Below are 5,766 nucleotides of genomic sequence, written 5' to 3' on the forward strand. Positions count from 1 at the left end.
AATTCTTGTTTGGGTTTTTTCAAGCCACAGAGCCAAAAGTATGAAGGTGAATTTGATACGCTTATTGTCTGGCTGCATGAAATAAGTGCACAGTGAGCTTGTGACAAAGAACATCATCCTTGCAGTGCCTCAGCAGAGTCTCTGAAGGCCATAACTAGAATCTGAAGGGAAGGTAACCTGAGTTCACACTGGAGATCAGAGTCTCAGCAAATTCAGAGGGTTCACATTTGCTTGGCAATCTCTGAAAAGATGGGAATTTGGGGTTGTCCTGCATATTTCATTTTTCTAGCCCAGTTTTCAAAAGATGAGGAGATTCTAGTGCTGTAGGTGATGCTATATCACACACTATATAGTGACCAAGGCTTCAAGGTACATTTGTGTCTGCTAATGATCAAGTTTCACCAAAAATAGAATTGAAACATGAATGAAATACAAATCATTTTATAAGACACTGGATTTCTGTGTGTGTTTCTCATAAGAAATTCTGCATAGACCCCATAACTTTGAATTATCAAAACCAGAATTTTATAATACTAGTACAAAAACTGAGCTGTTTTACCCACAAAAATAAGAGTGTCAGGTAGACATTTATGTACTTAGATATTAATGAAGGGGGAAAAAGCTTTTGATTAACAACAACCAAAAAAACCTTCTCAAAAGAAAAAGGTAGAAAAAGATCCAGTTGCCAATTCACCTAATTAAAAAATGTCCAGGCCGGGCACGGTGGCCCATGCCTATAATCCCAGCACTTTGGGAGGCCAAGGCGGGCAGATCACCTGAGGTCAGGAATTCAAGACCAGCCTGGCCAACATGGTGAAACCTTGTCTCCACTAAAAATACAAAAATTAGCTGGGTGTGGTAGCAGGTGCCTGTAATCCCAGCTACTCCAGAGGCTGAGACACGAGAATCACTTGAACCTGGGAGGCAGAAGTTGCAGTGAGCCCAGATTGTGCCATGGCACTCTAGCCTGGGCAACAAAGCGAGACTTTGTCTCAAAAACAAAAACAAAAAAAACAAACAGAAAAAAGTCCCAACTAGAGTTTTGAATTTTTTCAACTAGCATTCATGACCCTCTAATACAAAACTTTATGTAAAGTTTTGCTTTTAGACATGTCATTTTCATTAATACCGCTGTGATATAGACCTATTAACAGCGAAATGTGATGATGACAGTATTTAGAAAATAACTGTGGTGAGACAGCATTTCGTGGTTGACTTCATGCTACTCTTTTTGTGTTGTACGCTTTGTCTCTGCCCACTCACAACCTCTCCAGAAAGCAGAACTTAGGAATCACAAGTATTAGAAAGGACAAGACATTTCTCATGATTTGCATTCTTTCCATTTTGTTCCATGCTGTCTTTCCTTCATTTATGATCTAATTCTTTAGACATTGCTCTCTGAATGGAACTGATTACACCTATAAATAAAGCATTGATAAAATGGCCTGAAGTTTTAGAAATATGATTTGACTTTTAAAATAAAACTGCTACCCTGCCAAGTGTCTCCTAGGTCCAATTATCATTTTGTTCTGTTTTGTTGCTTGACTTTTTTTTTGCACCAGTAACCAAGGATATTCTTATGGCCTGCATCTAAGTTGCATAGGCTCAGAAAATATTCAAGATGAAGAGATAATATTGGCATGCATGAGAATGTTGAGTTCTGGTTACTACTGTTTTAACATTGGCTCACTGTGAGTCATACTGAGCAATTTCACAGAAAAGAAAAAGGTTTCTGAATAAATTTTCTGGGGGACACATGGGAGGTTACCTAGGAATTTAAGAGGAGACTAAAAATAGGAAAGAGGCAAAAGAGAACTCAGAGAAAAGTTTTATAAAATGAGGGCTGTGTGATCACATTTCTCTGAAACAAGGCTTAGAATGATGGGTGCTGGAAAAATCAAGTCTGTTCCAAAAATTAATATATCACAACATATAAAATATTGATAAAAATCCTTACTGGATAATGAAATTATTGCCAGGAGCTAAAGATTAGAAGGGAAGATTTAACAGGATTTAGGAACTATACAAAGAATGGCAGAATTATACCACATTAACAGAATGAAGAACCAAAAAGTTATGACTTTCTTTAATGATGCAGAAAAAGTATTTGACATATTCTATACCTTTTCATGATTAAAAAGATACTCAACAAACTAGGAATATAAGGAAACTACCTCAACAACATAAAGACAATATATGAAAAGCCCACAGCTAATGTCATACTCAGTGGTGAAAAACTGAAGCCTTTTTCCCCTAAGATCAGGAACAAGATAAAGATGACTACTCTTGCTCCTTCTCTTCAGTAGTACTGGATGTCCTAGCCAGAGCAATTGGGCAAGAAAAATAAACTAAAAACACCCAAATTAAAAAGGGAGAATTAAAATTATCTCTATTCACAGATGGCATCATGTTACACATAGAAAACCCTAAAGATAATATCAAAACTTATAACTTTTAGAACTAATAAACAAATTCAGCAGTTGCAGAAGGCAAAATCAACATACAAAAATCAGTTGCATTCCTATACACTAAATGAACAATCTGAAAAGGAAATTAAGTAAACAATTCCATTTACAATAGCATCAGAAAGAATAAAATACTTAGGAATAAATCTAAATAAAAAGGTGAAAGGTTTATACACTGGAAACTACAAAACATTAATGAAAGCAATCAAAGAAGACTTTCAAATAAATGAAATGACACCTCATGTCCATGTATTGGAAGACTTAATATTGTTAAGATGTCTGTACTACCCAAAGCAATCTATATAGTTGGTGGAATTTCCACGAAAATCCAAATGGCAATTTTTGCAGAAATAGAAAAAAAAATTCTAAAATGAAATCTCAAGAAACCTCAAATAGCCAAAACAATTTTTAAAATGAAGAACAAAGTTGTTGTGTTCACATTTCCTGATTTCAAAACATATTACAAAGCTACAGTAATCAAAACAGTATAGTAATGGCATAATGACAGACATATAAACAAAAATAATAATAATAACAATACCAGAATAAAGAGCCCAGAAATAAACACTTGCCTATATGGTTAAATGATCTTCTGCAAGGATGCCAAGACCACTCAACAAGGAAAGGTCAACCTCTTAAACAAATGGTGCTGGGACAACTGGATGTCTACACACAAAACAAGTAAGTTGGACCCTTATCTTATATCTTATACAAAATTAACTCAAAATGGAGGAAAGACCTAAACATAAGATCCAAAGCTAATAAAACTCCTAGAAGAGAACATAGAGGAAAATCTTCATGGCATCAGATTTGGCAGTGATTTCTTGGATATGATGCTAACATCACAGACAACAAAAGCAAAAATAGATAAATAGTATTTTATCCAAACTCAAACAAAAACTTTTATGCACCCAATAATAAAATCAACAGAACAAAAAGGTAACATACAGAATGGGAGACAATATTTGCAAGTCATATATCTGATAAGGGGTTAATACCCAGAATACATAAAGAACTCTTACAATTCAACAACAAAAAAAAATTTAAATAACCTGGTTAAAAATAGGCAAAGGAGAGGCTTTCATGGAGGCAGCTAGCCTGAGGCTGGGGAGCACTGAGCTGCGCGTTGTGCCCTGCGCTGCTCAGACTAGTGAGCAATACGGTCAGGATGGCTAAAGGTGACCCCAAGAAACCAAAGGACAAGATGTCTGTATATGCCTTCTTTGTGCAGATGTGCAGAGAAGAACATAAGAAGAAAAACCCAGAGGTCACTGTCAATTTTGCAACATATTCCAAGAAGTGCTCTGAGAGGTGGAAGACAATGTCCGTGCAAGAGAAATCTAAATTTGATGAAATGGCAGATGTGGATAAAGTGCGCTGATTGGGAAATGAAGGATTATGGACCAGCTAAGGGAGGCAAGAAAAAGAAGAATCCTAATGCCTTCCAAAGGCCACAGTCTGGATTCTTCCTGTTCTGTTCAGAATTCTGCCCCAAGATCAAATCCACAAACCCTGGCATCTCTATTGGAGACATGTCAAAAAAGCTAGGTGAGATGTGGAATAACTTAAATGACAGTGAAAAGCAGGCTTACATCACTAAGGCGGCAAAGCTGAAGAAGTAGAAGGATGTTGCTGACTATAAGTTGAAAGGAAAGTTTGATGGAGCAAAGGGTCCTGCTAAAGTTGCCCAGAAAAAGGTGGAAGAGGAAGATGAAGAAGACAAGGAGGAAGAGGAAGAAGAGGAAGGAAGAGGAGGAGGAGGAGGAATAAAGAAACTGTTTATCTGTCTCCTTGTGAATACCTTAGAGTAGGGGAGCATCGTAATTGACACATCTCTTATTTGAGAAGTATCTGTTGCCCTCATTAGATTTAACCACAAAATTTGATCACAATCATATTGTAGTTTCTCAAAGTGCTCTACAAATTGTCAGTGGTTTACGTCAAGTGGCCATGGGTGTCTGGAGCACCCTGAAACTGTATCAAAGTTGTATATATTTCCAAACATTTTTTAAATGAAAAGGCACTCTCATGATCTCACTCTGTGCATTTTGCTGTTGGTGTGACAAGGCATTTAAAGATGTTTCTGGCATTTTGTTTTATTTATAAGGTGGTGTTAACTATATGGTTATTGGCTAGAAAACCTGAGCTATCAACTGTATATATCTATAGTTTGTGAAAAGAACAAAACAACCGAGACTCTTGATGCTCCTTGCTAGGCGTTGAGGCTGTAAGGAAGATGCCTTTTGGAGGGGCTGTAGCTCAGGGTGTGCACTGCGAGGCTGGACCTGTTGAGTCTGCAGAGGACATCCACTTAGCTTCAGGTTGTCTTGTTTCCGTATATAGTGACATAGCATTCTGCTGCCATCTTAGCTGTGGACAAAGGGAGTCAACTGGCATGAGAAGTTTTATTTTGTTTTTGTTCTTAGTTGAGTGCATTAGTTTTTAAACTGTTTGTTTTTAAACAAACTGTAGAACTTTTCATTGTCAGCAAAGTGAAGAGCTACTGCATCAATGAAAGTTCAAGAACCTTCTGTACTTAAATACAATTTGTAACGTTCTGGGTTTTTTTAGTATGTTTAGAATGCTGAAATGTTTTTGAAGTTAAATAAAAAATATTACATTTTGAAAAAATAAGCAAAGGACTTGAATACACATTTCTGCAAAGATGACATACAAATGGCCAGCAAGCATACAAAAAGATGTTCAACATCGCTAATCATCAGAGAGATGTTCACCAAAACCACAATGAGATGTCACTTCACACCCATTAGGATGGCCACTACCAAAAAAAATGGAGGAGGAGAATAACAAGTATTGGGGAGGATATGGGGATATTAAAAACTGTGTACACTGTCAGTGGGAATGTCAAAAGGTACAGCTGCTATGAAAAATAGTATGGAGGTTCCTCAAAAAAGTTAAAAATACAGTGAAATATCATTTCACACACCTTAGTATAGTCACTACCAAACAAACAAACAAAGGAAAATAACAAATGTTGAGGAAGAATCCTTGGGCACTATTGGTGAGGTTATAAAATGGTGCAACTGCTATAAAAAAAAAAACTATAGTAGTTCCTCAAAAAAATTAAAAATACAACCACCATATGACCCAGCAATTCCACTTCTGGGTATATATCCAAAAGACTGAATTAAAAGCAGGATTTTAAGAGAGAGTTGCACACTCATGTTTATTGCACCATTATTCATAATAGCCAAGAGATGGAAGTATCCCAAATGTTCATCAAAAGACGAATGACTAAAGAAAATATGGCATATACATACAATGAAATATTATCCAGCCT

The 5,766-nt window shown here is 36.4% G+C and overlaps 1 pseudogene; it reads left to right on the plus strand.

Annotated features, from left to right (window-relative positions):
* The first annotated feature begins 3,549 nt into the window (after positions 1-3,549).
* Positions 3,550-4,204, plus strand: LOC129030708 (high mobility group protein B3-like; annotated as a pseudogene).
* The last annotated feature ends 1,562 nt before the right edge of the window (positions 4,205-5,766 follow it).

The sequence above is a fragment of the Pongo pygmaeus genome, chromosome 12, assembly GCF_028885625.2.
Source record: "Pongo pygmaeus isolate AG05252 chromosome 12, NHGRI_mPonPyg2-v2.0_pri, whole genome shotgun sequence".
In the NCBI taxonomy this organism is placed as follows: Eukaryota; Metazoa; Chordata; class Mammalia; order Primates; family Hominidae; genus Pongo; species Pongo pygmaeus.